The sequence below is a fragment of the Anas acuta genome, chromosome Z, assembly GCF_963932015.1.
Source record: "Anas acuta chromosome Z, bAnaAcu1.1, whole genome shotgun sequence".
NCBI classification, from domain to species: domain Eukaryota; kingdom Metazoa; phylum Chordata; class Aves; order Anseriformes; family Anatidae; genus Anas; species Anas acuta.
The window spans coordinates 63776388-63803710 of record NC_089017.1 but is presented as its reverse complement, the minus strand read 5'-3'; positions in this window follow the sequence as shown (position 1 = coordinate 63803710).

Here is a 27323-nt window from a genome sequence, read left to right as displayed (position 1 = left end):
CATTTAAAAAGAAAAAAAAAAAAAAAAAAAAGACAAAACCAGTAGTAATTCTTAAGATTTCCTGGTGGATACTGTGTACTACCCTGGTTAATTTCAGATGGGTATAGCACAAAGCAGCAGAAGGGCTGTCTTTTACCCCACCCACTCTGACATTTTCCATACTGTATTTTCTCTATTTTTTCAGCACTCATAAAGCAACCAGCCTATCCGTGGACTCAGATATTGATCCAGTCTCAGTGGTGCTGAGACATCAATTTACTAATCAGTGTGTGCTACATTTTATATTACCTTTCATTTCTCCTTCTATGCAGCAAAAATAGCTCAAGGATTTCAGAAGCAGTACAGCAGGTGATGTGGTTTTATGTATGGTGGCAGAATGAATTTCTCCCTCCTAGGTGTTTAACAGCAATCATTTTCCCAAGCATTTTATTACGAGCAAGTTTTTCCTTTTCAGCAAGATTTTCAACATGGGGATGTGTTGAGTGTAGGGAAACAAGGGTCCAATCAAAACTGTTTGTCATACCTCTGCAGACCACAAAGTCTGAGAGAGAAAGCTCTTGACTTGGACTGGCGCACGCTTCGTTGGGTTAGAAACTGGCTGGATAGCCAGGCCCAAAGAGTCGTGGTAAATGGAGTCAAGTCCAGCTGGAGGCCAGTCACTAGTGGCGTCCCCCAGGGCTCAGTGCTGGGGCCGGTCCTCTTTAATATCTTCATCAGTGATCTGGATGAGGGCATTGAGTGCACCCTCAGTAAGTTTGCAGATGACACCAAGTTAGGTGCGTGTGTCGATCTGCTCGAGGGTAGGAAAGCTCTGCAGGAGGATCTGGATAGGCTGCACCGATGGGCTGAGGTCAACTGTATGAAGTTCAACAAGGCCAAGTGCCGGGTCCTCCACCTGGGGCGCAATAACCCCAAGCAGAGCTCCAGGCTGGGAGATGAGTGTTTGGAGAGCTGCTAGGCAGAGAAGGACCTGGGAGTATTGGTAGACAGTCGGCTGAATATGAGCCAGCAGTGTGCTCAGGTGGCCAAGAAGGCCAAGAGCATCCTGGCTTGTATCAGAAACAGTGTGACCAAGAGGGCTAGGGAGGTGATCGTCCCCCTGTACTCGGCTCTGGTGAGGCCGTACCTCGAGTACTGTGTTCAGTTTTGGGCCCCTCGCTACAAGAAGGACATCGAGGTGCTTGAGCGGGTCCAGAGAAGGGCGACGAAGCTGGTGAGGGGCCTGGAGAACAAGTCCTACGAGGAGTGGCTGAAGGAGCTGGGCTTGCTCAGCCTGGAGAAGAGGAGGCTCGGGGCAACCTTATTGCTCTCTACAGATACCTTAAAGGAGGCTGTAGTGAGGTGGGGGATGGCCTGTTCTCCCACATGCCTGGTGACAGGATGAGGGGGAATGGGCTTAAGTTGCGCCAGGGGAGTTTTAGGTTGGATGTTAGGAAGAACTTCTTTACTGAAAGGGTTGTTAGGCACTGGAACAGGCTGCCCAGGGAGGTGGTGGAGTCACCATCCCTGGAAGTCTTTAAAAGACGTTTAGATGTAGAGCTTAGGGATACGGTTTAGTGGGGACTGTTAGCGTTAGGTCAGAGGTTGGACTCAATGATCTTGAGGTCTCTTCCAACCTAGAAATTCTGTGACTCTGTGATTCTGTGAAAGCTTGGAAAATTTATCAATGGATGGGCACCCCTCGCTGCTCACCTGGCCTTCAGCTTCCTGCAAAGCCACCAAAGTATTCCTCTTCAGATGGGCTATGTAGGATTACCCGTTGAAGTTTCTGCACTGGAGCTGTGGTGGGAAGAAAGATAGGAGCCAGGCAGCACGAGGAAAGAGAAAGCAAGGTCTTATAATGACAGCACTTGCATGAGTCAAGCTCTCCAAAGATTCTGCCATGCTATTGAGGAAATCAACATTCCTCTGGAGGGCCCAGACTGCCCTCCTTCCTGTGCAAAACCAGGCTGTGGAACTTTACTTCCTGAGCCTGCCCTAGATAATCCAAAGCAAAATCATTTGGGGCTAGTCTAGAACTCTCTTCTTCCTCTCCCTCTTCCCCTTTTTCTCTATCCTAATTTGAAGCACATACTGGCTGAAGTTAGGTAGAGATAGAAAGATAGGCATTCCAAGTATATTTTGTCTCAGAGTTTTCTGAAAGCAGTATTAACATACTAATTTCAAAAAAGAAACACAGATTGTTTTTCTTCCCCCTTCATCACTACCTACCATTACTGAAAACATCCAAAGTTCAGAAACTTTCAAAAACTAAGAATTGCACTCCTGTTAATAAGTTAAGTGCCCCAAATTGTCAGTTGGCTTTCACTAACTGTTTTCTGTTTCTCCTGAGAGTTGATAAGGAACAAAAGGAGAGAAAGTGTAGGTAAGGCACTCAATATTTCAGAGGTAGAAGACCTTCCATTGAACAGAAAGGAAGTGATGCTGGGCCCATGGGTATATGACAAACAAAGGAATAAAACTAAAGCCAAAATTTGCCGAGGCGATCGGCTCCGGGGCAGACGCGTTCTGCAGCGGAGCGGGGGATCGGGCCAGGCAGGGCTAACTTTCCGGCATCGAGCCGACTTCAGGGAGCCGCCAGGAGCCGGCAGCCCTCGTGAGGGAGGCTGACGAGGCGAAGGCGGAGCCAGCAGCGCCCCCCTCCCCGGCCGTTCAAAAGCAGCCCCTAGGGAGCGCGAGCGACCAGGAGCGCGGCGAACAGGGCGGGCAAACAGGGCGTGGCGCGTCAGAAGGGAGTGGCGCGGCAGTTAGCGCGGCAGTGCAAGCAGGCAGGGCGAGCAGGAAGGGCGGAGAGCTACCCCCGCCCACACGAACGCCTGTTAACGACAGTCGTTAGCTAGGCGATAATGGTCTCCACCAGGCACGGAGCGCTCTGCAGGAGGTCGGTACACACCCAGACCGACTGCCCGCTAAAGAATGCAGCGGTTCAGGTCACGGGATGCGGGGAGTGTCAGAGCCTATTCCTGCCATCGGCAGGAGGCAGAGACGCTGCGTGTGTTAGGTGTGAGCAAGTGGATGACCTGATCCGCATGGTGGCGGAGCTCAAGGAGGAGGTGGAGAGGCTGAGGGCCATCAGGGAGTGTGAGCGGGAGATAGACTTCTGGAGCAACTCCCTGCAGGGCCTCAAGGAGAGGTACCGGGGTGAGACACCCCAAATGGGGGTGGAGCCCCTGCCCTGTTGCCGTCGGGCAGAGGGAGGGGACCTGGGAGTTGAGGAGGAATGGAGACAGGTCCCTGCTCGACATCGCAGGCGATGCCCTCCTCTTCCGACCCCACCTTCCCAGGTGCCCTTACAAAACAGGTTTGAGGCCCTGGAGAATGAGAGATCAACAGCAACTGAGGAAGAGGTAGAAAGTGTTCCCAGGAGGATTCCTAGGGTGAGGAGGTCAACTCCACGCATCAGGACTGCCTCCACCAAGAACGAAAGAAGGGTGATTGTTGTGGGTGACTCTGTCCTTAGGGGAACAGAGGGCCCTATTTGTCGGCCTGACCCTACCCGTAGGGAGGTCTGCTGCCTCCCTGGGGCCAGGGTCAGGGACGTTGCCAAGAAGGTCAAGCGCCTGGTACGGCCCACTGACTACTACCCGCTATTGGTCTTTCAGGCTGGTAGCGATGAAGTAGCAAAGAGAAGCCCGAAGGCGATCAAAAGAGACTTTAGGGATTTGGGGCGACAACTTAGAGGTTCAGGCGCGCAGGTTGTGTTTGCCTCTGTCCTTCCGATAGGGGGGATGGAAGCTGAAAGGTGCGCTGTTCGCATAAACTCGTGGCTTCGTGACTGGTGTGACCGGCACAACTTTGGGTTCTTTGATCACGGGAAGGTCTATGCTACACCGGGCCTGATGGCACCGGATGGGATGGGCCTCTCTCGGAGAGGGGTAAGGATCTTGGGTCAGGAGTTGGCAGGGCTGATAGATAGGGCTTTAAACTAGGTAAGAAGGGGGATGGGGCTGAAACAAGGACTGTTGGGGCTGTGCCAGGGGGAACAATGGCAAGGCCGGAGGATAAGGTAAAGGCCCAGCTGAAGTGCATCTACACCAATGCACGCAGCATGGGTAATAAACAGGAGGAGCTGGAAGCCATCGTGCAGCGGGCAGGCTACGACTTGGTTGCCATCACGGAAACGTGGTGGGACCAGTCTCATGACTGGAGTGCTGCGATGCCTGGCTATAGGCTCTTCAGAAGGGACAGGCAGCACAGAAGGGGTGGCGGTGTGGCTCTCTATATTAGAGAGTCTCTCGATGTTGTAGAACTCGAGGCTAGGAATGACAAGATCGAGTCCCTTTGGGTTAGGATCGGCAGGGACAACAAGGCTAGTGTCCTGGTCGGGGTCTGCTATAGACCGCCGAACCAGGATGAGGAGACGGATGAGGAGTTCTACAGGCAGCTGACAGAAGTTGCGAAATCGTCAGCGCTTGTACTCGTGGGGGACTTCAACTTCCCTGAAATATCCTGGAAGCACAACACAGCCCAGAGGAAGCAGTCTAGGAGGTTTCTGGAGAAAGTGGAAGATAGCTTCCTGACGCAGCTGATTAGTGAACCTACCAGGGGTGGTGCCCCGCTAGACCTTCTCTTCACAAACAGAGAAGGACTGGTGGAGGATGTGATTGTCGGGAACAGTCTTGGGCAGAGTGACCACGAAATGGTGGAGTTCACTATTCTTGGCGGGGCCAGGAAGGGAACCAGTAAAACCACTGTATTGGACTTTCGGAGGGCTGACTTTGGGCTGCTCAGGACACTAGTTGGTGGAGTCCCATGGGAGGCGGTTCTGAAGGGCAGAGGGGTCCAGGAAGGCTGGGCGCTCTTTAAGAGGCAAATCCTAATGGTGCAGGAGCGGTCTATTCCCATGCGCCCAAAGATGAGCCAGCGGGGAAGAAGACCAGCCTGGCTCAACAGAGAATTGTGGCTTGAGCTTAGGAGAAAAAAGAGGGTTTATAATCTTTGGAAAATTGGGCAGGCCACTAAGGAGGACTATAAGGATGTAGCAAGGCTGTGCAGGGACAAGATTAGGAAGGCCAAAGCTCGTCTGGAGCTCAATCTGGCTACTGCCGTTAAAGATAATAAAAAACGCTTTTATAAATACATCAACACAAAAAGGAGGACTAGGGAGAATCTCCATCCTTTACTGGATGCAGGGGGAAACTTAGTTACAAGAGATGAGGAAAAGGCGGAGGTGCTCAATGCCTTCTTTGCCTCAGTCTTTAGCGGCAAAACCGGTTGCTCTCTGGATACCCAGTACCCAGAACTGGTGGAAGGGGACGGGGGGCAGGATGTGGCCCTCACCATCCACGAAGAACTGGTTGGTGACCTGCTACGGCACTTGGATGTCCACAAATCGATGGGGCCGGATGGGATCCACCCAAGGGTACTGAGAGAACTGGCAGATGAGCTGGCCAAGCCCCTATCCATCATATATCAGCAGTCCTGGCTATCGGGGGAGGTCCCAGCTGACTGGCGGCTAGCAAATGTGACGCCCATCTACAAGAAGGGCCGGAGGGCAGACCCGGGGAACTACAGGCCGGTCAGTTTGACCTCAGTACCAGGGAAGCTCATGGAGCAGATCCTCTTGGGAGTCATCATGCGGCACTTGAAGGGCAAGCAGGTGATCAGGCCCAGCCAGCATGGGTTTATGGAAGGCAGGTCCTTCTTGACGAACCTGATCTCCTTCTACGACAAAGTGACGCGCTGGGTGGACGAGGGAAAGGCTGTGGATGTGGTCTACCTTGACTTCAGCAAGGCTTTTGACACCGTCTCCCACAGCATTCTCCTCAAGAAACTGGCTGCTCTTGGCTTGGACTGGCGCACGCTTCGTTGGGTTAGAAACTGGCTGGATAGCCGGGCCCAAAGAGTTGTGGTGAATGGAGCCAAGTCCAGTTGGAGGCCAGTCACTAGTGGCGTCCCCCAGGGCTCGGTGCTGGGGCCGGTCCTCTTTAACATCTTCATCAATGATCTGGATGACGGCATCGAGTGCTCCCTCAGTAAGTTTGCAGATGACACCAAGCTAGGTGCGTGTGTTGATCTGCTCGAGGGTAGGAAGGCTCTGCAGGAGGATCTGGATAGGCTGCACCGATGGGCTGAGGTCAACTGTATGAAGTTCAATAAGGCCAAGTGCCGGGTCCTGCACCTGGGGCGCAATAACCCCAAGCAGAACTACAGGCTGGGAGAGGAATGGTTGGAGAGCTGCCAGGCAGAGAAGGACCTGGGAGTGATGGTGGACAGTCGGCTGAGTATGAGCCAGCAGTGTGCTCTGGTGGCCAAGAAGGCCAACGGCATCCTGGCTTGTATCAGAAACACTGTGACCAGCAGGGCTAGGGAGGTGATCGTCCCCCTGTACTCGGCTCTGGTGAGGCCGCACCTCGAGTACTGTGTTCAGTTTTGGGCCCCTCGCTACAAGAAGGACATCGAGGTGCTTGAGCGGGTCCAAAGAAGGGCGACGAAGCTGGTGAGGGGCCTGGAGAGCAAGTCCTACGAGGAGCGGCTGAAGGAGCTGGGCTTGTTCAGCCTAGAGAAGAGGAGGCTCAGGGGTGACCTTATTGCTCTGTATAAGTACATTAAAGGAGGCTGTAGTGAGGTGGGGGTTGGCCTGTTCTCCCATGTGCCTGGTGACAGGACGAGGGGGAATGGGCTAAAGTTACGCCAGGGGAGTTTTAGGTTAGATGTTAGGAAGAATTTCTTTACTGAAAGGGTTGTGAGGCATTGGAACGGGCTGCCCAGGGAGGTGGTGGAGTCACCATCCCTGGAAGTCTTCAAAAGACGTTTAGATGTAGAGCTTAGGGATATGGTTTAGTGGGGACTGTTAGTTTTAGGTCAGAGGTTGGACTCGATGATCTTGGAGGTCTCTTCCAACCTAGAAAATTCTGTGATTCTGTGATTCTGTGAAAATGTCTATTACTCCTGTCATTGGCAGGTTAGCAGATGAAGGGTGAATTTGTTTTCCTCATAAATCTCATTGCACCATGTACTAAGGAAGCATGTCAAAACCTAATGTGCATCAGTTAAAGGTTGCCTGCATCATACTCACTACAAACTGGCATGGATTTCCTATAAGGATACAATACTCCAAATAATTGTCTTTACCAGCTGTACAACAGCAGTGTAGTGATGCCCAGCAAAATACAGGCAATGGTCAGTCATTTAGGATGAGAACAGAAAGGACAGAATAGCAAAATGAAAAGTCTTGCTTATCACAGTGTCAACCTCTGCATAGGAAGGATAATGGTGAGTTTTCATTCTAGGCGTTCTAAGAGCAGACAAGAGAGGGAACTACAGCCAACCCTATTCAAATTTCAGCAGTTTCATAAAAACAGCTCAGCTTGATAAGTAATTTGTCTATTAGTTTCATATGCTAATTTTGTAAATGAATAGTAAAAGATCATATCCTGGAGAAGCATACTCAGCTCCAAATATTCATCCACTTCCCCAGCAGGTGGTTACAAACTAAGTGCAAGAGCCAGAATTTAGCCATGATGGATGCCATACAACTGGGTGTAACCCATCAGTGCAGCTTATCCATTTCACTCTGCAGAGCTATTGTACCCTCAAACAGATCAACACTCCTACCCAACTTGGTGCCATCTGCAAATTCACTGAGGGTGCACTCAATCCTTTCATCAATAAAACTGGCAGAGATATCAAACAAAACTGGCATAGTACTGAGCCCTGGGAAGCATCATTTGTGACTGGCCACCAACCAGAATTAACGCCATTCACAAAGACATTTTGGGACTGGCTATCCAGACAATTTTCTGTCCAGCAAGCAGTTCCGTATTTTCTTAAGGCTTTTGCAGCAGATTTGTAACCAATCTTTGGTGAATGGTATTAAAAAGATGCAAGGCATTGAATTAAATAAATTAAATTAAATTATTTAGAAAAAAAAAAAAAAAAAACAGATTTTGTAACTAGGCTGGTTTAAACAGTGGTGATGACTTGCACACTGCAGGGTAGGATTTCTCTGTCTGTCCTTTGCTTATCAGCTAGCACCAGTATTATTCAACTGCATTCAGAAGATCTTTAAAGGTCAGAGGAGAGTAATGAGGAGAGTAATAGAAATACAGCAAAAGACAACAAGCATCCACATGGAAGATTTCTGACAAAAACAGTCAGACACAGCAGATGCTTTCACAACCTTTTACTTTTTATTGCTCTAATATACACACACAAGAAAAGAAGACTCACTTGGCACCGTTGAAGCCAAGAGCAATGAGATTCAGGAGAGGCCCCCCACGTTTAGCATGCTGTTCTGTATCTGTGAAACACTCAGAAACAATAGGGGTTTCCATTGACTTTGCAAAGAAGCATTGAAAGGTGCTTTTTTCTCACTCTCCTTTTTCTTCCATCTCCATTGACATGATATGCAAAAAGTTTCTTCAAAGCCTCGGTTGGCTGTCAAATTCTTTCTTAGCTATTTGGCACTAGAGATACGGATGCAGCAGCTAGTACTGGAAAAATATAAAGAAGATAAAGAAGGTGTGTTCAGATTTAAGTTTATAAAAAAGCAACCAAAAAAAAAAAAAAAAAAAAAAAAAGAAATGAAATAAATAAAACAAAATAAAATAAAATAAAATAAAATAAAATAAAATAAAATAAATTTATAATAAAAAGAAAAAAAAGTGAAAAAGGAAGGAATAAAAAATAACCTTTTTTTCTGAATCTTGTTGTTTTGAATTTATTCTACCTATATATCTCATTTCCGCATTAGTAGGGCATACAAAGGTGTATCAAGAGAAGTGAATTGCTAAATTGCTGTCACATACCAGCTGATCATCTGAAATGTTAAAAGATGCCTGCTATCTACCATTTAAGCATAAATCTTTTAGAAAGCTTAAGTATACTATTTACCATAATAAACATAAAAAGCGGTATGTGATAATGAGAAAATGAGATATCTGCTGGAACATTCCATAAGCAAATTTTAAAAACAAACAGCTGGGGTGCCAAGTAGCCAAAATCCAGCATTAATTTTTTACCTTTTTTGCAAATATGATCATACAATATTATCCAATACACATATAAAGACAATTTCAGTTACAGAAATTATACAATCTGTACTATACATTCTGTTTAATTGTATATTCTGTTTTATCTGTCCTGTTACATAATTTGTTATTATTCTATACATCAAGTTAATAAAAGAGGTATCCAATACCATGACTGAGTTCTTTTGTATTTGGAGTTATGTGTATGCAATAATTCCTATTAGGAGGTGCCTGTACACTTCTTCAGAGTCATGGACGAGTTAACGAGGAAGAGTTAACCAAGACTCGTGTCATGGAAGGTTTTTTTTTCTAGTAGTGTTTGTCTAAAAAGAAACAGTCTTTGTTTTACATACAGTACTTACCATTTTTGTACTTGATTCTGTGTCTATGCAACAAGCAATTGCATATGTTTCCTGCATGTATTTCACTGTAGCACAGGAATTTGCCATATCACATCAAAATTGTTTCACCTGTTATGTACTCACTGTACTGCATGATTAAACTGATGGTTAATTTGTCATTTAGTTTCTTTGTGGTGCATTTTTTAAGTTCTTGTAATTTCCCACTCATTTCTTGGATTCACTAATTACCCTAATAGCATTCATTCCCTCCCTAGTTGAAGATGGAGCTTATTTGTGAGAAATATACTCCGAGTTCAAACCTGGTTAGTTACTGCTACTTATGGAATCACACATGAGAATACATCAGTTATGATCCCACTAAGTTTTTAGCTGCAAAACCAACGCTAAATAGTGAGGCTTTACCCTCAACACCTACTCCTAATATTCACCTCCAGCTGGACTTCAATGAGGGTGATGTGCTTTCTGTTGTGGGAGAAAATAGACATTCTCCACTAAACCATGATCAAATGCTTGCAAAATACCGATGCAGTAAGATACCTTTTTCTAAGCTTTGTAGGGCATTTTGCACTTAGCTCATGAAAAATGTTGCTATACAAACTGTAGAACATTTAGTTTAAAACTAGACTATACAGCTTAAATATAGTTTCTAAACTTTAAACAAGAAAGCTAAGTGCAAAGTAGAACCTCCATGACACAGAAAGGAGGAAAAGCTCCTATTTCTTCCAGAACAGATGTGATGCCACCCCCTCTTTCATCTGTCCTGACAGTCCATATCCATCCATATATAAAAGGCTTCTGGATTATGCACACAGGCACAGAGCCTACAAATCCAATTGCCTGACAAACATCCTGCTCAGTGTCAGATTACTGCATAGAATACAAGAGGCATTACATCTTCATTCAAAGACATTGAAAAATGGTAAAAGAGGGGCCACCGTGGGAAGAAGATTTTCCGTATCTTCCTCACTTACAATTCTGTAGGATATATTTTCTCTTTGCCTGCAGCTGCCTGATGCCAGCACCCAGAGTGTGCAAAAGACAAGCCTACTTCATTTCTAGTTCTGGAAAGCTATTAAGACGGATTGGTAGGAAATAACAGGAGAATATACCATTAGATGTTTCCTACATCCCCTCATCAGAATCACACAGAATAAAAGCTGGAATCCTGTCCACTGATTTGTTAGACTGAATGACTGACTAAAATGAAAAAAAAAAAAAAGGTATTTAATGAACTACAAGCTAGACAGTGACTGTGAGGAATAATTTTTTAATGTCATGCATTTCTTTTCCTGCCTTTGGTAACATTTCTTCCAAATTCAGAGCTTTGACTGTCATTGCTGGAGTTCAGTCCCGACAGATAACTTTGTTACTGCAACCCTCTCACTGTGAATTACTTCAGTTTAAGGGGTGGAAGTAATGTAGAAAGCTGTCTCTTCCCACTCAGACAACTGCCTACATGGTGGCAAAATATTTCCTATACCAAAGGAATCAGAGTGCTCAATACACTGCTTGCAGCATTTCTTAATAGGAACGCCATCACCATGAGAGTCCCTGGAATCAATGCAGTCTTCTTGTGGTTAGGGAGATCATGGTTATTTTTTTCATATCTTAGGTGTCTTTCTCAGCCCCAAATAGCAGCTATATCACAACTTGTAGATATTGACCAAAGCAGGTAATTTTTCCTAGAGAGTACAGGGTATGCTGTTGCTTCTCCCTGTTTCCAATCCATGAAAAAGAGATTGCACATTTATTGTGCAATTTGTTGCAGACGAGCAACAAAACTTTAACTCAACAACCTCTGGCAATGAGCTCTGCCATGGGACTTGACTTTGTCTGAAAAGCTAATTCAGGAGCTAGTGACATTTTTTTTTTTTTGACTCTACCTCCTTAGACACAAATCAGATTAATGTGCATCTGTCATCTGTCTTTGAGGCAGGTCATCAGCCAAATTCATTTTCCAGAAAGTTTTATGATATCTAGACAGAACCATTCACAAAGCAAGCCATTGCACCAGGGACTCCTTCATTAACAGTAATTATGCAAACCAGTGTGCCACATAAGAGACTGAGATTATCAGGTGGGTAGCCTGCAATGCAGGAGAGAGTTTGTTAATTTCTGAAAACTGATTAGCATTCTGCTTCTGGCTTGGGGAAGCATAGTAGATCTACCTAGTCATCCTTGCCTTAATTATTATTTTGCCTGTTTTCATAACTCAAATAATCAAATTAGGCCTGCATTTTTTTTCCTGGGAACAGATCTCCCTACCTTTTTGTAAATAATTTCAGCGCATGCTACTACTCAGTTTCTCTTTTTTAATTACACATGTCCAATTGAATTATTTGATACTATCCATTGTATGTAAGAACTAATCAAGCTAGATTTCTGAGACAGACAGGCACACTTGCCCTTTCTTTGTAATAGGTAGCAGTTTCATAAATACACAGATGTGGGAGCACAATCTTCATTCTGCTGGGTTTACATGGCAAGGCTTTGGTAGAAGGGAGATACAGGGGTGGCTTCTGTGAGAAAAGCCCAGCAGTTGGCCCATGTCAGAGTACAGCCAGCTCCAGCTGCTCCAAAAGGGACCTACCTCTGGCCATCACTGAGCTAATTAGCAATGTCTGTGCACCTGTGAGAGCAGATTTCAGAAAGGGAGGAAAAATACTGGGAACAGCAGCTGGGAGAGAGGGGTGGGAGCCAGCTCTGCAGCCCCCAAGGGCAGGAGGTGCAGCAGGAGATGCTGCGGGCAGGCAGGCGGCGGCGGCGGCGGCAGCAGCAGCAGCAGCAGCAGCAGCAGCAGCAGTTCCCCTGTGGGCCGTGCAGGGAGAGGCCCCTGGTGGAGCAGGCTGTCCCCCTGCAGCCCATTGGTCCCACATGGAGCAGATCTCCACGCTGCAGCCCCCCCATGGGTGGAGGAGCCCCCGGTGGAGCAGGTGGATGTGGCCTGGAGGAGGCTGCGGCCCATGGAGAGCCCCCGCAGGAGCAGGCCCCGGGCCGGAGCTGCAGCCCGTGGAGAGGAGCCCACGCAGGAGCAGGGGGTCTGGGGGGAGCTGCCGCCCACCCGTGGGGGACCCGTGCTGGAGCAGTTTGCTCCTGGGGGATGGATGGATGGACCCCGTGGGACGGAGCCGTGTGGGAGCAGTGCTTGAAGAGCTGCTGCCTGTGGGCAGCCCGTGTGGGATCAGTTTGGGAAGGACAGTAGTGAGGGCTTTTTATTAATTGTCAATAACTGAAATCATCCCAAGGCAAGCTTTTTGCCCTGATGGTAAGTGGTGAGTGATCTCTCTGTCCTTATCCCAGTCCATTAATATTATATAAATTTATATATAAATATATGAAAAATTTATATATAGATATATATATACACATATTTTCTCCTAATCTTGGTGAGGAGGGGAAGTAGCGTGGTAGGCACCTGGCAATTCACCAAATTTGACCCACCACGTTCATTAATAAGTGACAAATACTTGAAAATCCATTTTGGTCCCTCTGCTCCAAGCACCCATATACCATTTATAGTGGCTGGGTTCCTGGGTGTTCTTGCACTACAACCAGGGCTATGGCACAACAACAGAAAGTCAGCTCCTATACCCACCAATCAACAACAAAACCATGTGGCTGTGCTGTTTTAGGACTATGTAGTCAGTATCACCATGTGCAACCGTGAACTCTGCCACATGGTAAGACTAGGATCTCTCAATAAAACAAGTCCAGAGAAGAGCTCAGTCTTAAAACACTGAAGTGTTTGGTGCACCTACAGAAAGGTCTGCATGCTCTTTTTTTCAAATTATGCCTTTGTAATGACACTTACTGTCAAGGGAATGGTTCATGGGTGACTAAAGGGTGTGTTCTCTGATAGCTTAATAGAAATCAACCTGTTCCCTTTTAGCCTTTCATGTAATATAAAACTTAATTATTTTTTTTTTAAATAGTTCAGATTTACAAAATAAGATATAGGATTCTCAACTGGTATTGAGAAAAACATCTCTGATTTGTGTTTCCATATAAATTTTTCTTTTTTATTGGGAAAAAAGGAACTAAAATATCAACAATTCAGAAAAATAAAGCACACAGCTGAAAAAAAGCAAGCACCATTTAATTCATCAAGGAATCACCTAAACCAAGAAGTAAATATAGCTGGCAGTGGTCTCCCAGAGGTGCTTCTAAGTTTATATGGGTGATACGTTGTTGAAAACACGGTTTAATCTTATGAAATATTACTTCATACCACTCCCAAAATAACATTTTTTAATTTCCCACCTCTTCATGGAGCAAGACATGAAAAAAACATTTCAGTTTGATCCAATTTAATATTAGAAAAGTTGAAATGTACATATTTGCATTTTCTTTCAAGAAACAGAATTGGGGAAGACAGGGAGAGAGAGATGCTTGCAGAAATGTTCAGTGTTGTTGTTGTTTGTTTTGTTTTTTTCCAGCTTTGTTTGTGAAGTTTGCTTCTACTGGTGGAAAACAGGAGCAAGAGTGGAAAAAAAGGGTGCAAGCCTTGATATAAGTTACAAGTTATTTATATATATATACATTCATATATACTAGTTGTTGAACTAGTATATATAGTTGAATATAAAGTTAAGCACAGTTTTTTGTCTCCCTCAGGTAACATTACTTGACTGAAGTAATGAATATACCCCTGATTTGCTGCAATCTGATCTTTATATTATAGATTGTACTGTTTTAGAAAATGGGTCCTGGGTTCAGAAGCCAACCTTTACAATCTGTTCAAGAATACCAGGTTAGAGAAACTACAATGAAGGTATGGTTTCTGAAGTCAACAGGAATTGTTAGCAAAGATCACTTTTAAAAAATTATCAAAGAGGCAGAAAATGAATGTAATTATAACCACTTGCACAAGATTTCTGTTATTTGCAACAGTCAGTTCCATAAATCATCATCCTCCACCATGAATGGTTATGTTCAAGAATACACTTCAACCAGGTGACCTTTTATCTTTTTACTACATTAAACATTTCACTCATGTTCCTGCTTCAGGAGGAGTGCTTGCTCAGCTGAATAAAATCTTTTTTGCTTCCTCCCAGGATATTAAGGACTTGCATTATCTATTTTAAAAACTAGATTCACTTTAATTCGATGTTCTAATCAAGGCCATGCATATAATGCCATATTCTTGACAAACCTTATTTGAAAGCCTGTGTTTTGTTTTATATGCTTTTATTGAATGTAGTTTCATTGTTCTAAAACACAGTGTCAACACAAAGACAAGAAAAGGATTTTTTCCATCTGGTATAACAACACAGCACCATTGTTTGTGCAAATGTTTACAGATTAGGTGTTTACAGGCTATTAACACATCACTTCTAATTTCTTTTCTTTTAGATAATCCCAAACAAATGGATTAACAAAAAAAAAAAAAAAATGCTCAATTTACTTTCAGAAATAAGCAACACAAAAGTAGACAAAAGTGTATTTCAACACCTGCCGCCTCTTCCTTCTCTTTAATGAATCTGGCTCTGCATTCAGAGTAGGTTTTTGATATAGATATATATGGCAGTGGTTTACAGCTGGGAATATTTCACCTACAGCAATTCTCCCTCCCCAAGAGCCTACAAGATAATGCACATGTAGATAGATGATAGATAGACAGAGACAGATAAACAAATGGTTGTAAATTACTTAGGAACTTAATTTCAATGTATTTTTCAGGGAAACAGATTGAGGAATATTTTCAAACAGCTCTTAGAATTCAAAGTCATACAAATGCTTCTGGAAAAGTTGACCAGGATTTCCATTAAAAGAACACTTTTATTTAAGAATATTGTAGGAATAGTGTGAATTATTAACATTTTTAACATTTAGGCTCCTTGTACTCACATTTCAAAGTTTCAAATAATTATATCTAAATGAAAGGTGAAGTGAGAAGATATCTTGTTGGAAGCACAGGGGAGGTGAAAAGCAATTAATGATGCTGGTAACACTTTCCACTATGACAAGATGGCTAGCTGTTTGCCAAACGTGTTGCTGCTTAAATGATCAGCCCTTGCTTTATAATTATCATTAAGTTTATGTCAGTGTAATATTGTGGTGCATCCAATTTTGTATAAACATAGGCTTTTACCTATAACTTTATAAGAAAATCTCAGGAAAAAAAAAAAATAATGAAAAACAAACCAAATGGTGATGGATGATGGCTTATTACTCTCTCAAGCAGCTGAATTCAATAAACAACTCATACAAGTAGTCTCACATGCTCATGCTAATTCTCCCCTCCACAAAATAAAAAATAGAAATAATAATAACAAAAAAAAAAAAAATTTCTCTCTCTCTCCAGAATGCTGTACATAACTGTCTCCATAGAGTCTCTCAGCTGGTCTGGTCCAGTTCATGATACTGTTTCAAAGTCCAGGGCTGTACCCTAATAACTATGTTTCCTCCTCTTTTGATATCACCCCCAGACAGTCTGATTTCATTAGCTGAACTCAAATGCTGTAAAACCCCATCTGGAGACTCTCAGCACCATAAAAATCTCATTCTAAGCATCTTAGTGCTGTGCAGACCTCATGCTTTCAACCTTAGCAGAACTGTAATTATAGCAACCAGCGTCAAGATTAAGATAAAAATGCAAATACAGTAAGTAACAAAAACTGAGCATTGAAAAAAAAAATAAAGGGAAGAAAATGGAAATACAGCTGAAAAAAAAAAAAAAAAAAAAAAAAAAAGTAAATATTTGGGAAAATTTAAACACAACACTTCATTGTGAGGATTTTCTAGCACATATCTGACAGTGCAATGAGTTGCATTAAAGAGTAGCATGGTTTGGGTTCTCCAGGGCAAAAGTCATCACTGCTTCTTCACCATCAGTAGTCCCCCCCCACCATCCAGCATACTAAGTTTCCCCTATACCACCTGAAGCAACGATCTTAGATAAGATATCCTTAAGTCTCACTTTTATTTTCTCTATATTGAAGTCCTTTCCAGTTAGATAAAAAATGATGCAGGTTTGTGGTGGTGTGGCTAGTTGTCCCATTCTCTCTGCCTCAGAACTAACTATGGCCTTATTGTCTCTATTCTGTCTCTTTAATTAAATAATTTAATTGCCTTGTCTTTTTTTTTATTATTTTAACTACATCTACTTCAGATGTTTGGTAAATAAGTTTTACAATTCAACAGTTGTTGGCTTTTTTCTGTAGATAAAATTTATATAATATTCATAATGCATTACTTATTGCTCATGTGTAACCCAGCACTGTAATTAAATTATTTTCCCAAATTAACTTTGGTTATGTAGTAGCTACAGTTCAAGTTCTAATTTAATGTTAGATTAGTGGAACATCTCCTCCAGGGATAGGCATTAGAGAGCTAACAAAGCTCATTCACCGTACTTATAAATGCCATGAGGATTGGCATACTCCACTGGCTGCTGCAGGCAGTGGACCAGGCACATATTCCGTGTTCAAAGTTCCAGAAATTGAAAAGACAGAAGAAAAAACATCCATGAGAGCCAGCAGTATGAAAACATGTCTTTCCTGTACAAATAAAACAGGAAAAAGCCACCTGCCATGGCTTTTTTGCACTAGGTTTGTGGTAAACACCTAAATAGTTTTCATAGCCAGTGAACTTGAAACAGTTCTCCTCCTTTTCCTCATCCTCGATGAAAAGGGAGTAGGACTCAAAAGATGCCAGGAGTTTCATAAGCAGAGACCAACCTGAAAAAATACTTATGCATGACTGGGAAGGAACCAACACACAGGAGCCTTACCAACTCACAAAACAAAACGCCACCATGCCCAAGCCTTGTGCCTGGTCGTTGCTGGAGTGAACATAAGCCTGCTATTGAACACAGGTGGGAATTAGAAGAGAGACATTGATTCCTTATGAATCAATGGACATTTTCTGCTGGGATCATTACTAATAAAGAATTTAAAAGCCCCAAAGGTAAAAGCTCCACAGTAATATAAGTTGCAAAGTAATGTGACACAGTAATATAAGTTGCAAACTAATGGTCTGCAGGATATTTCTATCCACATTTTGAAAATATTGGCAGAATATTGCAGTAATGGGCTAGCTGAACAATTCCATGAGCCACTTTTATATTGGGTTAAAATTGCAAGAAAATATTCTCACTTGAGCATATGAAATTGACAGCCAAAATGCCTGTCAATTTCCAAACACTACACAGATAACTGTTTTTAACATTCAAAACACGAGTGCTTGTACTTTTTTCTTTTTTGTGTCTTTTTTATTTTTTTCAAAGGCTGAAAACAGAAGTTGAACTTTTTAAGCCACACAGTTGACAAAGTTGAATAAGGTACTAATGCCTTAACAGAATGTAATAGAGACAGTTTATTCCCCAGTGCTTAAAGCATGAATCACAGATCTGAGTCTGACTGAAATGTATACAGCATGAGGTTCCAGGGCAAAAAGGGAGAGACACACCCTGCTTTGCTATTAAACAGTCAGAAACATTTCCAGAAACCTGTTCTGCCAAAGTTTCACATGCTCTGAAACATTTCTGCGTTACTTAGTAAGTGTGGAAAGCTGGCTCTCTCTAAACTTGTATCCTATGTCATGCAATTTCTATGCTCCAGCATCACCACATTATATCTCAATACAGGACTCACAATATATGGTGTTATTAAGACAACTTCTGTGCTTTTCTTTCATGGTGATAAATTTCAAGGCTTTACTTCTTCATACTTCTGTTTACTCTTATGATGAGGTGGATATTTTATCAGCATTGTGCAGTGCTGAAAGTCTCCCAGGCTATGAGAATTAATTTGGCTGCTGTACTAAAGACGTAAATTACACAGGAAGTAGTGAACCTTTAAAATAACCATTGAACACCCAGGATCTGCACTGGTAATGATTTTCCAACCCACTCCTGTTCATTCTCAACAATAACAAATAATAATTTTTAAAGGAAGTGTTTTAGTTGTGTGACTGTACTGACTCTTCACATACTGCCAGATGATTTTTGCAGGTGGCCAAGTGCATTGTCTCCATAATGCTATTCATCCCTCCAGGAAGGAGATGCTCGGTTCTTTATTGAATCATGAATTTAAATTCATGTGAACACATATTTGCACATGGATATATATTTGCAATCTGTGGAAATATTTCCTTTCAGCTCTACAAAAGCAGAAATCTTACAAAACGATTCAAACTGCCCTTCAATTACATGAAGATGCACACTTGCCTTCTGACTTGTGCTCCTAGGTGCATGGAAAACTTCTGTCGGCCATCAGTTGAGCAGTATGGCAAAATTCCCTCTGAAAAGACAAACCTGATAGCTACAACAAGCCAGCCAGGCCCTGAAGGATTATTAAGAATGCTAGTGAATATGGGAAAATAGAGACAAATGCAGGTTTCTGAAGTTTAGGTCCAGAAGGCATCTATGAGATCTTCCATATCAGATATTTTGTGTAATATGGAAAATGAAGCCTCATCCATTAGATCAGATTTTAGTTGTGCTCCTACGTTTTAAGGCACAGCAGTGCTAAGGAGAGCACCTAGGTAAGTTCCAGGTTTAGAAACACTTCAGGATCAGTAGGCAAGTTGATCTGATAGTTACCCTCAGCTATGAGATCTGTACCTAATGTTCAGAGTAGTGGAAAAATGAAAGTACAGGTGCTGATATTCCTGGAAAGAAGATAAGGTTGCACAAGTTCATCAATTATGTTTGTCACCAACTACAGGAAGAAAGTGTACTTGTGCAAGAATATCTTGTGCTTATGACCTCAATAATATGTCTCATAAAACACGGTATCAGCATTGTTTGTTTTTTAATAGGTAGCTGCCTAATTTTCTGTTTTGACACCTACAAAAAATGTTGACAGTACAGACATAATAAGTTAAAGTGATAAGCAGTTTTGCTAAAAGGCCCAATTGCATTGGCAACTTGCTTTTCAGGATGTCTTTTGAACTGCACAAAGGTAGCTCAAGCTGCTCAGAAACCATGCAAAGGGATACTGTATAATAAAACTCACTTTTATCCCCTGCTCAGACTTCTGGTACTATTACTGAGATAGACCCAAGCACATGGCCTCCTATGGCTATTGCAAAGTGATGAAATGCTGACAGCTAAAAGCAGAGGACATTACAATTGTTTTGCCCATCAAAGCCCAAGAAGTGTTATTGTGCAATATATTGCCTCACATACACCATGCTCGACACAAAGAACGATCCTGTTTGTATAAAGCTACCATTACCTGTTTGAAAAGGAGCCAGTCTTCAAAGAAAGTGAAAAAATAATCAACCACAAGAAGTGTGCACTTATTTCCTCTCCCTGATATCTATTACTTCATGTTACACCACTTCTAACAGACAGAAAATGCTGAAATAATGGCAAGCTGGGACACTTTATTACCTAGAGCATCATAACAACACATGTAGAGTGGAAAACCTCAATTCCAATTTCTCACATACATTTAGTTTCATTCCTTGGCGCTGCTTGTACAGCAGGAATATACTTTGCATTTAAAATGGGCAATTCATTGCTCAAGCTGCTTCACATACTTTGAGATCTCTGAGCTCACTGTCCATGACACTGACAGAATCAGTAAGATGCATCTTCTTTTTCCCATGTTTATAGCTGCTGATTGGGAGTTTGAATTTAAATGCAGGTTTATTGTGTTTTCCACTGTAGGTGGCAAGTTCTTTACTTTTATTTTTTTTATTATTATTATTACTATTCTACAGTCATTCTGCCACAGCTTTTACAGAGTTTGCTGCTAGAAAAATGTTTTCATCCTAGAGACATGACATTTCAGAAGTTCCACAGTTTTATATTTACACCTGTAAAAGGAGTTACTAATATCTTCCAATTTGTGTGGTTTTGAACTTCTTGTTTGGGCTTTTTAATTATCATTAAAATTATTAATCATTAATTGTCATTGCCTCTCAGTGCCTGATATAGCCAGCTAGAAAAATGGGTATATACATTTAAAGGGATAACATTTACCAATAAAATGTGATATTGTCCAGCCTAATTCATTCAGTGCACTGTGCTGCACTTGTGTAGAATCCCTTGCAGTGAGAATATAATGCTAAAATGTAGGGTTGATTGAAGTTGTGCATTACCTGCCATTTCTGGGATTTTCAGGTGCATTTCTGCACCTGAGGAAAATCATTACCTCCCCAAGAGGACACATGCATCCACAAAACCTGATAAACTCATGCCTGTTGCATAATCACAATCACCTTTAATCACTGTGACCTCTCTTGGTTTCAGTTAGGACAGAATTAATTTTCTTCCTAGTAGCTGGTGGAATGCTGTCTTTTGGCTTAGGATGAGAAGAGTGCTGATAACACCCCGATGTTTTAATTGTTGCAGAGCAGTGCTTATACCAAGCCAAGGACATCTCAGCTTCTTGCTCTGTCCTGCCAACAGGCAGGCTGGGGGTGCAGTAAGAGCTGGGAGGGGACAGACCCAGGACAGGTGACCCAAACTAGCCAAAGGGGTATTCCATACCATCTGACGTCATGCTAAACAATGTATAGGGGTGGCTAGCCAGGGGGAGGGGGCCGGACTGCTCGGGGTTAGGCTGGGCATCGGTCAGCGGGTGGTGAGCAATTGCATTGTGCATCACTTGTTTGTACATACTATTATTACTTATCTATTATCACCATTGTATTATTATTATTATTATTATTATTATTATTGTTATTATTATTTTTGTTATTATTATTTTCCTGTCTTATTAAACTGTCTTTATCTCAACTCACGGGCTTCACTTTCCATTTCTCTCCCCCATCCCAAAGAGGGAGGGGGGAGGGTGAGCGAACGGCTGTGTGGTGTTTAGCTGCCGGCCGGGTTAAACCACAACATGAGCAAATCAAATACACTGTGTGTGTTTTGTTTTGTTTTTCTAAATTTTGTTCTGTAGGAACAGGGAACTAATTTGAATTTCTGATGAGAGGAGGAAGTACTATGATAGTCTTGTGATACAACGAAATGATGAAAAAGCTGAGCTGAAAACATTCCAGTGCCACTTTTGATGGTCTTGCCTCTTCTACAGCCATTTGTCAACAGCACTCTTAAGGTCCTGTCAACACAGCTGTCTTCTAAACTGAGAAATAAATGCTCATTAGCAACCCCAACCCATCAGCAGCAAACTGGCCATTTTCTCACATTGCATCCCTACTAAATCTCTTAATTATGGTAAAATAAACTGACTATGAATGCTCAGAGCAACACAAAGAAACAGGGGCACACATAAACTGCCTGAAACCACACAACAAATTGCAGAACCAGAAAATTTCTAACAAGCACACATTCCTCAGAATAGCCACTTTTCTACTGACCCCCGGAGATTCTCAGGTGGATCAAACAGACAGAAAATACAGTTAATAGAAAACCACAGGATCTACAAATGGCTGCTTAGGGTACAACCACTGCCAAAGGTCATTTCACTACTCAGTACCCACAAAATAACCAACTTACAGCAAAAAAAAATCATCCCTATGAAGCGAACCACCACAAAGCCTGCCTATTACTCAGTCCAGACTAAGAGTAAGGCTAATTAGGATTTAAATTACATTGCCTTCTATAAATTAACAGATACTGCTTTATGCAAGTGCCCCAAAAGATGAAAATACAATTAGAATCTAAAAGTTGTATTTCTACATCAGGTTCCTGACTGAAGAGTGACAGAATGTAGCACAGCCTCTAGTAAATTAAAGTCACAGAAGATAACACCACTTCTCTGTTGCTCACAGTGCTTTTAGTTTTTCTGTCTTTCATGCCAGGTAATGTAGTCAATGTGCACTTGAAAGAGTTAATGATTTTACCACAGAATAGTTATGTGGCTTGCAATTAAATCCATTAACATGCATAATGAAAGGGAGCACAAAGTTCCAAGACCTTCCTGGACCCACAAAGCAAAAAGGATTAGAAGGAAGATAATTATTGGGTGTTACCTAAGTCTGTATATAAAGATACCAGTTTTCTGCCTTTGCCATTCAATCCAGCTGCTCTCTGTATTTGGTGTTTCCACAACCATCACAGCTCACCAGATAGATTTGTCAATACTTGTTATATCACACTTGTTACATGGCACCTCAAAAACTTTGTCCTTTCATTCAGTCTTGTCAGAAATGTGTTTCCTTCTCCAGATGTCACCAGTTCAGTTTGTGAGCATCCAAGATCACGTGAAAAATTGTAGTGACATTGGGAACTAGAAAGGAGAACATCTTAGAAAGGCAAAGTTCTTCAGACGTGCAGGGTAGCAATTGCTGCTGCAAACTAGCCTTTGTGGTCTTACTCTTTTTACACAGAGAAAGGTGATGACATCCTAATGAGACCTGACAGAATCCAAAAAGAAAAGTAACTCCCTGTATGACTTCACAATACATTGCAGAAACATATTTTCATTAAATAACTTCATTACCTTTTTGTACACAACCAAAGTTAATATGGGTTTATCTTGGAGAAAAATATTAGTGTAACAACTTAAAAAGAAAGTAAATTAATGAATATGAGATTTTTCTACACAGGTCTCTCTGGACCCTTATTTATAAACTGTGGGAGACTCTTTCTCTTTCCAGATTATTATTTCTTGCATTTATTTGAGAAGCATGATTGGACCTTGTGTAGTGTTGCCATGAGGATGTGCACTTATGGCTAAATAAAATTTAGGCTAAATTCCAAGTGAGCCATTATTATCTCTCTTTTTTTTTTTTTTTCCAGTTTATTTTGCTTGTTTCCCTACATGTGCATTGTGAATTGTATAACATAAAATTTTGCAATTCTTCTGTCATGTTACAGAATGGATGAGAAAAAAATCTCAACTGCGTATCTAAGTCTGAATTCAGAGATAACCTAAGACATTTTTTTTCCCAGTGATCTGTCTTCAGAGCACAAGAAATTCCAATTATTTAAAACTTATCTTTCAGGAGGAAATCCAGGTTCAGTTTTAATTAAATAAATTAAAAATCGCTAAACAGAAAAAAGCTTTTCTTGCTTGAATGGTTGGTGTACTGTAACAGCAACATGTTGAAAGAGTGTTGATTGTAAAATATCATCTTCTACACTTTGTCCTAGAATAAGTAGATACAAGATTCTAATATATTTTTGAATGTCATATTTTATATAAATATATAAAGAATGGCGACATAGCAATTTTACGTCTCTTCTGGAAAGCATCTGAAAAATAGAAAAAAAAAAAGAAAAAAAAAAACTTTTTTCAAGTAAGAAAATATGTGAAATAAAAATGAAGATAAATAAGTGCAGTCTGATATGAATTGGAAACATTCAAGAAGAAGTTCCAGTTTGGGTATGCAAGGTAAGTAGCATCCCTTTAAAAGCTTTAATTAAATTTAAAAAGTAGCTAAGACCGATTCTTTCCAACTCATCCCTCCTTCTCCATTGTTATGACAGAATCTGAAACGTGGTGAGAATAAAAAAACAACATAGGAGATATGCCCTTAGAGACAATATTTCAGACTTATTGTCCAGATTCCACCAATCCAATTAGATTATTTGAAGTGATAGCTCATAAATTGTTAATATATTGCTCTGTAAGTGATGAAAAATACTTATCTCATTTTTCCAGCCCGCTGGCTCAATTTCTGTACTTTACAATCATTTGTTACAAAATTTTCATTTTTCCATTACTTTTTATTGTTAGTTCAGAAATAAAATCCTATTAACAGAGGATTTATGATGACAAGATAACTACAGTGCAGGAGTGGAGAGGGTGTGAGTTTAATGACACACAAATAAAGTTTAATGAAATATTATGAAATGGAAATAACATAGTGTCTGAATAAATCTCACTGGTAACTATGCATTATAATTGTAAGAAAAGAAAATTCATAAGAGAAAGAGTCTGTAAATACGAAGAAAAACAATACACTGATTAGACAGCAGAACCATCCAGTATGGTAGCCCCCTTCAGAGTTATACATGTACTCGTAAAGATTTCTTAAAAAAAAAAAAAAAAAAAATCCTTAACTCTGCAGCCCTTATTTCTTCTCTTCTGTCTGTAGATATTTGCCAATTTTTCCAACCTGAATGATTCTATGATTCTATGAATATGGAAAAGGAATTCATAAAAAATCAGTATGCCTCAGTGATACAGATTACGTGTTCAAACTCATTCACAATGAATAGTAGCAAAGAAATGGGACAGAGATGTTGCACTGGAACATGCAACAGAGAAACATGTATCTAATGCCCTTTTCAAGATGGAAATGTATTTTAAGCATTCCCTTAAATCTTCTAAAAGAGGAAAAAAAAAAAAAAGGACTTTTAAAACATAGTATTATGAACATAAAACCACATTGAAAGGAAGGATTTTTGAGGCATATATAACACAAGCCATTTGGTACAGGATAATTTACATCCTTTGGAGGAGAGGACATGATACTCAGATTTTAGGGAAGTTAAAAATATGTCAATGAATAGCATGCCATACAGTTGATGGATTTCATCCTTCTTCTGATTTTGGATTTATTAATAACCTTAACTTAAATACATTTTTTCTTTATAGACCCTCAAAGCAATATTGGTAGCAAAGCTGTTCTGTTCTATAACCTGCATATCCTATTTATCTTTGCATGAATGATTCTGTAAATGTGATTTTTTTTAAGTCACCCAAAGACAGGGATACAACAAGTATAAGTCTAGAGACAAAATTGTCCAGACAAAATACTGTATGTTGGTAAAGCTCTTGGTTGCACATTCATTTCTCCTTCCTACTGTCATTTGCTAAGCTGTGTTAGTGAAACAGGTTTTCTGCTCTGCAGAGAGACTACTCCTAAGATGCCTCTCCTTTCCATATTAAAATTCAGACATTGTGTAGTGTCATTAAAATCAAAGCACTGACTGATTCACAGATGCACAGATGAATGCAGGCACTATGAATGTGTGTATTGGGTTGACATGGCAAGGTTTTGGTAGCAGAGGGACTGTTGAGGTGGCCGCTGTGAGAAAAATATAGAAATTGCCCCATGTTGAATAAGGGCCAGTTTCAGCTGGTTCCAAAGGGACCTGCTACTGGCCAAAGCTGAGCCATAAGCAATTCTGTTTGCGCCTCTGGGAGAGTTAAAAAAAAAAAAAAAAAAAAACGGCTGCACCACAGCAGTTTCAAGAGAAAGGACTGAGAGCCAGCCCTGCAGCCCCCAGGTGAGTGCAGCAGGAGGGCAGGAGGTGCTGCAGGCAGGCAACAGCAGTTCCCCTGCGGGCTGTGCAGGAAGAGGCCCCTGGTGGAGCAGGCTGTCCCCCTGCAGCCCATGGGTCCCCCATGGAGCAGATCTCCACGCTGCAGCCCCCCCATGGGTGGTGGAGCCCCCGGTGGAGCAGGTGGATGTGGCCTGGAGGAGGCTGCGGCCCATGGAGAGCCCCCGCAGGAGCAGGCCCCGGGCCGGAGCTGCAGCCCGTGGAGAGGAGCCCACGCAGGAGCAGGGGGTCTGGGGGGAGCTGCCGCCCACCCGTGGGGGACCCGTGCTGGAGCAGTTTGCTCCTGGGGGATGGATGGATGGACCCCGTGGGACGGAGCCGTGTGGGAGCAGTGCTTGAAGAGCTGCTGCCTGTGGGCAGCCTGTGTGGGATCAGTTCAGGAAGGACGGCATCCCGTGGAGGGACCCCATGGGGAGCAGGGGCAGAGAGGGACCCTGACAGAGCAGCAGAGACGAAACGTCGGGGACTGACTGCAACCCCTCCTTCCCATTCCCCTGCGCTGCTCAGAGGGTTGATATAGAAGAAGGTGCATTAGGGAGGAGATGTTTTTAGTCGTGGTTTGTTTTTTTTTGTTTGTTTCTCACTGCTCTATCTCGTTAGTAATAGGTAATAAATCTTATTAATCTCCCTATGCTGAGTCTGTTTTGCCCATGATGATAACTGGTGAGTGATCTCCCCATCCTTATCTCAGTCCTTGAGCCCTTTCCATCATATTTTCTCCCCCTTTCCCTTTGAAGAGGAGGGGTAAGAAAGTGGTTGTGATGGAGTTCTGCTGCCCAGCTGAATAAAACCACCAGAACATGTTAGAAGATTGAAAGCATCTGCATATATTTCAGCTAGATAATTTGTAGACAATGGGCTGCTAACTTAATAATCAGTTCAACTATTCATTATATTTTTTTCATGATGTATTGTATAATCATAAGTTATTATTCGTCACACATTTCTGCTTTGAAGGCAATAATTTTACTGTGGTTTTGGTAAAATAAAATAATTCCTATAGAAAAAAAAAATCATGTAATAATCTCTCGGTTCATTGAGAAGGTTTGAGACAAAAGATATTACTGAAGGGCGGAAGTGTAATTATATATCACTGTGCCCATTTCTGTGAAAAATTACAGGTTTCACTACACTTCCTTTTCCCTAGGGAAATTATACATCTGTTTACAACAGATATATAACATATCTATTTAAAAATATAACAAAGCCAATTTATTGGTTCTGTTTGTTGAGGAAGGAATGTGATCCCTGCTTGCTTAAGAAGTACGACAGTACTGTCAATTACCATGGTAGATCGATATTGGCTAACACGTATATGCATACTATTGTAGTGGTAATCTTAATGTGTCTTTTTATACAAGAGAACTTTAAATTTTTATGCCATTAAAAAAAAAAAAAAAAACTGCTGAACATAGTAAGACTCAGAAATTTGGGAAGAATCACATTTATTTTTTCCTAGGTCTTTTGCAGGTACCTTAGCATTTTTAAAACACAGTGAAAGATTCACCTTACATCAGAAAAACTGTTGTTGCCTTTTCGCCTTTTCCCCTTCTACCTCTTTTAATGTTTGTTTGTTTTGTGTTTTTTTTTTTTGTTGTTGTTGTTGTTTTTTTTAATTTTCTATTCTGATAGTGCCTCATGCCTGGAGTCCAGCTCTAGTCTTTTTCATTTTAAAATGCTTCTGTTCTGGAGGTGATAGTTATTTGTATTTTATGTGGTTTGCAGGCAAAAAATAACCCTACAACAGAAACATCTGCACTGGGATAATACTATGACCATTTCTGCTCTTCCTTAAACCCACCCCACCCCTTTGAAAAACAAAGAATCAAAAAGAGA